Source organism: Erinaceus europaeus, unplaced genomic scaffold (genome assembly GCF_950295315.1).
Source record: "Erinaceus europaeus unplaced genomic scaffold, mEriEur2.1 scaffold_751, whole genome shotgun sequence".
In the NCBI taxonomy this organism is placed as follows: domain Eukaryota; kingdom Metazoa; phylum Chordata; class Mammalia; order Eulipotyphla; family Erinaceidae; genus Erinaceus; species Erinaceus europaeus.
Genome location: NW_026647978.1, coordinates 1 through 10,122, shown reverse-complemented (window position 1 = coordinate 10,122; position 10,122 = coordinate 1). Strand labels below are relative to the sequence as shown.

The 10,122-nt window shown below is 43.2% G+C and overlaps 1 non-coding gene across 1 annotated transcript; it reads right to left on the bottom strand.

The window, feature by feature from the left end:
• Positions 1-7,401: 7,401 nt before the first annotated feature.
• Positions 7,402-7,529, bottom strand: LOC132536565 (small nucleolar RNA SNORA70). The gene has a single exon (XR_009548092.1). It is a non-coding gene; the product is annotated as a small nucleolar RNA SNORA70 (small nucleolar RNA).
• Positions 7,530-10,122: the final 2,593 nt, after the last annotated feature.

Here is a 10,122-nt window from a genome sequence, read left to right as displayed (position 1 = left end):
TGCTCCTGGCCGTGGTCTCAGAGCCCTCACTCACCACACGGCCCTCTGTGCATCAGCTATAAATTACTCCAATGTGAGATGTCAGAAGAAAACTATGTTTTTAAAGTTCTGTCATGTCCCATTGTCCTAATGCTTAAAAATTGCAAAAAACAAATCATAAAAAATACATGTGCATCTGGAACGAATAAATAAATTACTCATATTCTAACCACAGGTTACTACTCAGCCTTTACATGTTTTCCCCTTGCTCCCATTTCATGACAATACTGTTCTCTCTCATATTTGTTTTCGCTGTGGTGGCTGCTTGCTTAAAAGTCCCCATTGTGTTGCCAGTGACAAAAGCCTAAACATTTTGCTATTTCAGTCCAAGACCCAACATTTTCAGGCTTGGCTCCTGGGTCTAGTCTCACCTCTGCACTATTCCCCAGTGTGGACACTGCCCCAGACGGCTGGGACCACTCAGCTGCTAACACCGATTCTTGTTAGTGTCCCCACTCCTCTTGATGAACTGTACCAGACAAACCTTCTTACCCTCCTTCTGGCAGTGCTACGACTTTATTCATCAAAATTCCAGTGAGTTTTTTAGACTGACCTCAGCACTAATTATAGATCCTTCCTTACCAACTCTAAGACTCTAGAGAAGTTCCTTAACTTTCCTGTGCCTTTCATGACGGTCCATAAAGTTGAGACAATCAATACTTTCAGGGAGTGTTTTAATATTATCTGAGCTCTCCTATACAAATCTAGTAATGACTGGTACACAGTAAGCGCTATATAAGCTTTTGTTATTATCACTTAAGAAGTTACTGTTTGGGAGTCGGGCTGTAGCGCAGTGGGTTAAGTGCACATGGCGAAAAGCACAAGGACCAGCCTGCAGATCCCGGTTCGAGCCCCTGGCTCCCCACCTGCAGGGGAGTCGCTTCACAGGCGGTGAAGCAGGTCTGCAGGTGTCTGTCTTTCTCTCCCCCTCCCTGTCTTCTCCTCCTCTCTCCATTTCTCTCTGTCCTATCCAACAATGATGACATCAATAACAACAACAATAATAACTACAACAATGAAAAATAAGTAAAAAAGAAGTTGCTGTTTTATTACATTTTAATAATATCATTCTCTTGTAATGCATATTTATATCAACTTGGTACATCAGAACTTTATATCCTCTCTTCTTTTTAAATTTTGAGTCCCTACTGGGAATGGACTATGAAATTTAACTTAATTTTTATCTCACAGAACAATAATGTGGTCAACATTACAAGTAGTCATCTGAGCCTAATGCTTTAGCAAAAAGAAAGCTTGTCTATAGACATGATTTAATAAGTACTGTATTTTCTTTTTTAAATATTTTTTGATATTTATTTTCCTTTTTGTTGCCCTTGTTTTTTATTGTTGTAGTTATTATTGTTGTTGTTACTGATGTCGTTGTTGTTAGGACAGGGAGAAATGGAGAGAGGAGGGGAAGACAGAGAGGAGAAGAGAAAGACAGACACCTGCAGACCTGCTTCACCGCCTGTGAAGCGACTCCCCTGCAGGTGGGGAGCCAGGGGCTCGAACCCGGATCCTCATGCCGGTCCTTGTGCTTTGAGCCACCTGCACTTAACCCGCTGCGCCACCGCCCGACTCCCAAGTACTGTATTTTCTAATTATATCACCTTTTCCAACAGTAAGTACAAAAACAATCAGATTATTGGCTAGAATCTCAGAGCAGGCAGTGACCTTGAAAAGGACTCACTCTCCAGCTCCTAGTTCAGGTGGATTTCAGTCAGCAGAAACAAATGACTACTTGTCTATATTTACTTGGTCTCCAAGGACAACAATGCTTCAATTATCCTTTTTGGCCTGCTTCTCTGTTTATTTAGTTTAAGATTTTTCCTCCTGTCTAGCCAAATTCTCTTGATACAGTGAATATCTTCCAAAATATTATCTCCTTAGTCTTTAATCCAAGTAAAGCAAAATTAGTAGTTTCTTCTCAAAGGATCGATTTTTTTGTCTCATATTTAAACCAACTTGAATTCTTTTTCAGGATTTATTCTCATTCTTGTACTACAAGAAAATAATATAAAAACCGGTGTGAAGAAACAAAAGGGGACGGCTTTCTGGATACAGGAGACATCTTGCAGTTTTTTTTTCCCCAAACCTCCATTCTTGCCACGTGCGTTCTGTGATTAATAAATAAGACTCTTGGAAACTGGCTGCGTTTGTCTGGGTTTGCTCTGTCCCAGGACTGTCTGACTTAGTTTTAGTCCCTAAGTGAACTGTTTTGCAATGGGACCATTCCCAAACACAAGGAAGCTCAAGAAGGTGCTCTATATTCCAGCTCATTTAGTGCCGTGAACAGATGTGATGTAATCTTTATTTCTTAATCCAGATCAAAACTATCTGATAAAAATCAGCCCCTGACGGGTTTCTGAGGAGGAATGATTGTGGGAGATCACTGAGCTTGTTATTGTGCATAGCGACAGTGGGAAGGAAACAGCGGAGGTGAGGAGGAACCTAAGACCTTATTTAGGTTAGTCAGGACAGGAAGGGACTCCTCCTTCTCCTACGTTGCCATACAGCTTACCTCTTGTTGAACATAAATGCAGGGTTTTACAACATGACTCAGCACTCAAAGAACCATGGGTCTCGTGTCTAATAGATTATTCTTAGATACATCATTGGACCAGATTGCTGGATCAGTCTTAATAAGAGCTTTTCATATTATTTCTTTAAGTTTGTACCAGTCTAGAAAATTATTTTAAGAACGTTGCCATATATTACAGCAAGACTTTGGAGTTTACAACCCAGTAGATGAATTGGTTGAAAGCTTAAAGTGATAAATGATAACCACAAAAATTTCCACATGTGAAGAAATACTCTGTTCTTTTTTGGGAAAAGGAAAGGCACTAGGGAAGATTAGATCTAAAGTTTTCCCAAAGGCTTATGCCCTGAAAATTGAAAAAAGACCAAACTCTGGAAACTGTTAAGAATTTAAAAAAAAAAAAAAAGGATTAAGCCTGAAAGCAGGCTGAGGGATAAGGGCTGTAAACTGAGAAATGGATTGCGCCCAATTGCTATCAGATGTCTGAAGCTAAATACCAAGTAATCTCTCCATTTTCTTCTCATGATATTGACAGACAAATCAGAATCTATTTTTGATATTTTTCACGGGACGTGCTGAAGAGCCAGCCCTGCCTTGTACACTTGGTGCTTATGACGGGTCATGTGTTCTTGGTAAACCACAGGGATTCAAGATATACTAGCCCAGGAAACAGCATAAAAGGCCCAACAGAGATGGTTCTAGTCCCTGGATTGTAGGTCTGTATATATGTATATGACTTTAAAAATCTATCCAAGAAATTAAGATAATAATAATAACCCTTCAATACAGCTGCCTTTGTCACTTGAAATAAAATATGTTCATCATTTTGTTCATCATAAAGTCACAGATATACAGCATTTAATTTAAAAAAAATTCAAGAAAATTACATAGTGCAAAGTAAAAGTCACAAGTCTTTCATTCCGATAACTACTTTTATCCTGTCTGTAAGCATCCAGTCACCTCTGTGCAGACACGCACACATGTACAATGGAGTGATCTCCATTTGTCTCTCTCTAGGGTCATACTGTGCAAAGCATTTCATTTCCCAATATGGCACGAATGTTTCCGTATTATAAAACATAATTTTTAAGCAAGTAAATAAATACAATCTAAGGCAAATTAAAACAAGTGGGGGGATGTATATTTTGCTGATGAAACATGGCTTTAATTTGTTTTGTTGTTACTGTTCTTTGCAGTGAGTTCAGCAGACAACTCGAAGTACATGGCAGGTTGCTACAATTGTGCTGCTGGGTCTTTAAGGAAAGGTTATTAGACATTGAGTTTCTGGGACAACGGGACTAAGGGTTTTTTTTTTTTTCCCCCTCCAAGGTTACTGCTGGGCTCGGTGCCTGCACCATGAATCCACCACTCCTGGAGGCCATTTTTCCCCCTTTTGTTGCCCTTGTTGTAGCCTCGTTGTGGTTATTATTATTGCCATTGCTGACGTTGTTCATTGTTGGATAGGACAGAGAGAAACGGAGAGAGGAGGGGAAGACAGAGAGGGGGACAGAAAGACAGACACCTGCAGACCTGCTTCACCGCCTGTGAAGCGACTCCCCTGCAGGTGGGGAGCCGGGGGCTCGAACTGGGATCCTTACACCGGTCCCTGCGCTTTGCGCCACGTGCGCTTAACCCGTGCACTACAGCCCGACTCCCTAAACATTTTCTATGTAAGCTAGCTACAGTAAGTGAAGTGTAACTTAACTTGTTTGTGAAAAAGTAGAATTCAATGAATAATATCAGTTCATTTTTTAATTAAAAGGGCACAAATAATAACTGGCAGGAGTCATCTCCCTTTGAAAAATCCTTTTATTATTCTTGGGTAGAGACAGATAAAGGGGAAACAGAGAAGGAGAGAGGCAGAGACAGAAACGCCTGCAACCCTGCTTCACAGCTTGTGAGATGTACCCTCTGCCGGCGGGGACCAGGGGCTTGAACCCGCTGCAATGTAAGCACTTAAACAGGTGTGTCACCACATGGCCCCAGGAATGACCTCTTCATTTTTTTTGTATTTATTCCCTTTTGTTGCCCTTGTCGTTTTATTGTTATAGTTATTATTATTGTTGTTATTGATGTCATTGCTGTTGGATAGGACAGAGAGAAATGGAGAGAGGAGGGGAAGACAGAGAGGGGGACAGAAAGACAGACACCTGCAGACCTGCTTCACCGCCCGTGAAGCGACTCCCCTGCAGGTGGGGAGCCGGGGGGCTCGAACCAGGATCCTTACGCCGGTCCTTGTGCTTTGCGCCACCTGCGCTTAACCCACTGCGCCACCGCCCGACTCCCAGGGACTAAGTTTTTAAAAACATATTACCAAGCTGCGCTCTAGAAAAGCTTTGTTAATTATTTTCAACGCAATGCATCACTAGGGGCCAAGGAGGTGGCTCCGTGGGTAGAGCACAGGGTTCGTTGGAGGCTCTGGAGCTGGGCCTCAGCACTGCAGACGAAGGGGACGCGCTCTGGTCTCTATCTTCCTCTCCCATCCTCCAGTAGTAAAGAATCCAATAAGGAAATAAACAAAGCTGTCGGGCTGGTGGAGTAACTCACGGGGGATTGTGAGCTGCTTTGCCATCTGTGGAAGTCATTTTGAAGCCCAGCCTCTCCACTGGAGTAAGCCTCCGTACTCTGAGTTCTTCACTCCCTCTGCTGCCTTCTGTGTCTCTCTCTAAACATAAACTAACCTGTGTAAAAATAAAGTGCATAACTGATCCGTTTGCTTCTCTTAACACCACATCTATTGTTGTGAACATCAAGTTCTGTCAGTATTCTCACTGCTGAGGAGTTGATGAGTGAAGGGATCATTTCATCACTACTTCTGGTGGTCTCTTTGACTAATGTTGATGCTTTGAATGTTAATTTTACTTTTAATTTTTGCATTATTGTCATCCTCTGTTGATGAATCTGTCTTTAATTCTAAAGAATATATTTTAATATGTATTAAAAATGACCCATATTGGGGAGTTGGGCGGTAGCACGGCGGGTTAAGCACACGTGGCACAAAGCGCAAGGACCGGCCCCACCTGCAGGGGAGTCGCTTCACAGGTGGTGAAGCAGGTCTGCAGGTGTCTGTCTTTCTCTCCCCCTCTCTGTCTTCCCCTCCTCTCTCCATTTCTCTCTGTCCTATCTAACAACAATGACATCAATAACAACAACAATAATAACTACAACAACCATAAAAAAAAAAACAAGGGCAACAAAAGAGAAAATAAATAAATATTTTTAAAAATTAAAAAAAAAATGACCCATATTGGTTAAAAAATAACTTACATGGGAAAGCTTTGGTGGAAATCTCAATGAATAAAGCCTTCAATGAAAAGAAATTTTTGTCTTACCTATTGTCTTACATATTTTAATAAAAATATTTTCTTGAATTATGACTTGTCTTTCAGTGTTAAATATAGTACTGTTTTAATTTCACAGAATTTGTGATCAGTATAACAAAAAATATATAAGTGAACTGTGCACTTACCGTGTCATGACGCACTTAGAAAAATATTCAGCCTGATAATGTTATGACTTTACTTTTTCCATTTAAATGCTGTGCTTCATAAAGGAATTGATGCCTGTGACTAGGTAGCTGGGCTTCAAGACTACAGGCATATCAGCTTTAACTGCTGTAGCTCTATGTCTTCGCATATGGGGACATGGTGGGTGGAGCCTGGTTGGAACCCCAGCTACCTCTCCACGCATGAGGATGGAAGGCGTTCCCCTGTAAGCCTCCCCAGCCCTCCCTGACATCCATCATGTTAGACCCAGAGGCTACAGCCATTCCCCCTCCGCCTGGTCTGGATAAACCTGATTTGCTCAATGGAATGTGGATAAAACCGAAGAGCCCCTTCTTCATTCTTAAGTCCCCTGCCCCGGGTAAGGGGGGAAGTCAAGAGACAAGTCGTTAGAAGGAAACCAGAGTCTGAAATATCTGATTGGTTCTTGCTGTGGAACGTCTTTCCCTACTCGGCTTGTTGCCCCGGGCACCCTGCCCCAGCACCTCGCTTCTTTTTACCCCATATAAACCCTGCCTTGTTCTTCAACAAACACACTATCCCCTGCCATGGTGTCCAGAGCCCCTCACTCTGCACGCTCACCCCCACCGCGGACTGTTTCCCTCCTCTTCTGCGACACCTCTCTGGTGGTCAATGGAGTGGTGGACATGGGTGCACAGGCCTTCCAGAGCTTGTCCTGCATTTACACACACAAACACACACACACATACACACACACACACACACACACACACACACACATTTCCTAATAGCTTAGAAAAAACTCGTTCATTTACTCAGCTGCCTCAGTCATCCTCTCATTCATAAACAAAATTGTCATAGTGATCTCCTCACTCTCTCCCTGCAGTCTGGCCAGGTTTTCTTTCCTATAGCAATAACATTGAGAAAAAGGCATATTCACCAAAAAAAAAATCAGTGTCACACATTACTTGTAAGGGAAACAAAAAAATTGTTTTTAATAATGTTTTTTATTTAGCATAATGGGAGAGAAATACAAAGAGAAAGATACAGAGAGACCAGAGCACTGCTCAGTTCTCACTTACGAAGGTGCTGGGGATTGAACCTGGGACCTCAGAGCCTCAGGCATGAAGGTCTTCTGCATGTGCATCTTGTCACTTCCAGAGAGCTGGAATCTGGCCCTGCGCAGGGTCTCAATCACATGCTGCTGGTTCTGCAGCTTGGTGCAGGATATGATGGTCTGGCCCCCGAGGAGCCTGGTCACAGTGCCCTGGGGTTCCCCAAAGGCACCTGCGTCCCTGCCTGGAGTGTGAGGTGAGGGACAGCGGGGGCTCAGGCAGGAAGTGGGTGCTGAGCAGGAGAGGCTCTCTGCAGGATCCCTTAGCCGGCCTGTACCAGCAACAGGCTGCAGACACCACTCAGGAGGCTGTGTTTGCAGCCTCTGCACACCGCGTGCCAGGGGGAGGCAGCATGGTCGTCTTAAAGTTCCTTTCTTCTTTTTTTAAAATTTTTATTTATAAAAAAGAAACACTGACAAGAACCATAGCATAAGAGGGGTACAACTCCACACAATTCCCACCACCAGAACTCCATATCCCGTCCCCTCCCCTGATAGCTTTCCTATTCTTTATTCTCCCTCTGGGAGTATGGGCCCAGGGTCACTGTGGGATGCAGAAGGTGGAAGGTCTGGCTTCTGTCATTGCTTCCCCGCAGAACATGGGTGTTGGCAGGATCTTAATAATAGATGCAAAGGAGCATTCCTTTCTTAACATTAACAGGTGCAAACTAGTATTCCTTAACAATTATTTTTAATAATACCTTCCTTCAGCAGGGGAGATAGTATAATGGTTATGCAAAGAGGACTCATGCCTGAGGCCTCAAAGTCCAAGGTTCAATTCCTCTACCTCTATAAGCAAAGCTGAGTAGTGCTCTGGTAAAATAAATAAATAAGTAATCCCCTTTTGCTCTGTGACATCAGCTTTAATTACTGTGGCCCTATGTCTTCACATACATCCACTCCATCTCTATAGATATAATGAAAGAGCTCCCTTACATTGAAAGAGCATTGTTGGCTCTCCTTAGGCATTCTCCCAAAACCAACTGGACCACGTTTCAGTCAACATCTTCACAGCTTTTCTTCTTGTGCGACTGCAGCTTCATCATTCCAGGATGACGTTTTCTTTCTGTCTGATACAGGGAGCTGGAAAGACCGCAAAGTACCAGAGCTACCATGCGCTCATGACCAAGCGGCGTGCGTGACCCAATGGAGCTATCCTGATGGTCCAATTCTTGATTGTTAGTTGAGCAAAAAGAAGAGATCAATAGATTTTCAATTCTATTATTTCAATCAATAGTAGAATGAGCTTTTGCCAGAATCCAAGAAGTTCTTTTCTCTTCTAGGGTTTCCCTTTAAGTGGTCACAAGAAGGCTTCTTGGATGAGTGTGAGGTTTATTGTGGAAGCATGGTAGAGCATTGGAGAACTCTCATAAAGATGGAGGTCTGAAAAGATACCCTACTGTCAGCCTCTTCTTTTTCAGGGGTCGAGCATGGAAGGAAAGCTTTCCTGATTCAGTTTCCTCTTTTTCAGTCTCCTAAGCATTCTCAAGAACCTACACCCCCTAACACTTAACTCATTCCCTTGCTACAAACCAAATGGTTGCCTGCTTAAAGTTTACTACAAGTTCACCATCTTTGATCGCATACAAACTATATTCCATCATCCCACCCTGTCAGTAGAATAAGAGTAAGGCCCACTCCCCCATTTCCTCATTCCTTGATGACATGTACTCCGCACATCAATATTCTGCCTTGACCAAAAGGCTCCTGTCTGCCCTCCCTTGCTGGTATAATTAACATGTTTTTCTAAATACCTTCAGCTAATTGACTCTCTCACCCAATAGCCATTAATCATTCCTGAACTTTCCTCTACCTCTATCAATTTCTTTTCATTCCTTAGATCCTTCACCATGAGGGTTCTGACCTTTAAAAACGCATCATTATTGTCACATGTGAAAATGTCCTTTGTTCCCTTCTGCTACTTAAAGCCTGCCTTCTGTACAATAAACGGATCATTTCTGACTAAATGCTCTCCTGGTCTTTTCCCTTTTGTAGCCACTAGAGTTAACACGAGAGGCCAGTCCTACGCGTATCTCTGCTGTGAGGGCCCCCACGGAAGTGCCAGCGGATGAGATGTGAGGGCCAGAAGCGAAGCAGCTGCCGTTCTATGGCTGGTATACTATTTTTAACTACTTTTTATCATTGACCCTGCTCACTCACTTATATGATGAAGCAACCGCTAAGCCTGCAATGAGTCCCCTTCTCTTGGAATTCCATTCAGCGTCTCTGGACCCTGGGCCAGGCGTGTGCAATTCCCACGTGATGTAGCTTCTTGCTCCCACAAGATAATATGCCATCAGCATTTTGAGGCAGGTTGGACTGGATGAGGAAAAACAAGACCCTGAGGTCCTGAAGTTCAGAGAGGATTTATCCTCAGAACCATATATCCAAAACCAGGACTCAAAAAGGACAGCTCAGTCTGACAGGTGCATGGGTTGAAGCTGACCTCAGATGGGTCTTTTTTAAAAAAAAATATTTATGTATTCCTTTTATTGCCCCTGTTATTTTATTGTTGTAATTATTATTGTTGCTGGTGTCGTCGTTGTTGGTTAGGACAGAGAAAAATGAAGAGAGGAGGGGAAGACAGAGAGGGGGAGAGAAAGGACAGGACACCTGGCAGACCTGCTTCCACCGCCTGTGAAGCGACTCCCCTGCAGGTGGGGAGCCGGGGACTCCAACGGGAAATCCTTACCAGGTCCATGCACTTTGCGCCTTGTGCACTTAACCCACTGTGCTACCGCCCGACTCCCTGAAGGTTTCTTTTTTGATTGAAGGAAGATAGTAATTGTCAGTGCTCTGCCAGGCAGCTAATCTGCTAAAACTGAATCTGAGAGATGAACAAACAGCAGCCAAGGACTCACTGCCTCTGACTTGCTTCTGCCCCTCCTCCTTCAAAGTAATAAAGAGTAGTTAAGATCCCTTTCAAGCTTTATTTTAGGAGAAATGTGCAAAAGGCCCATCAAGAA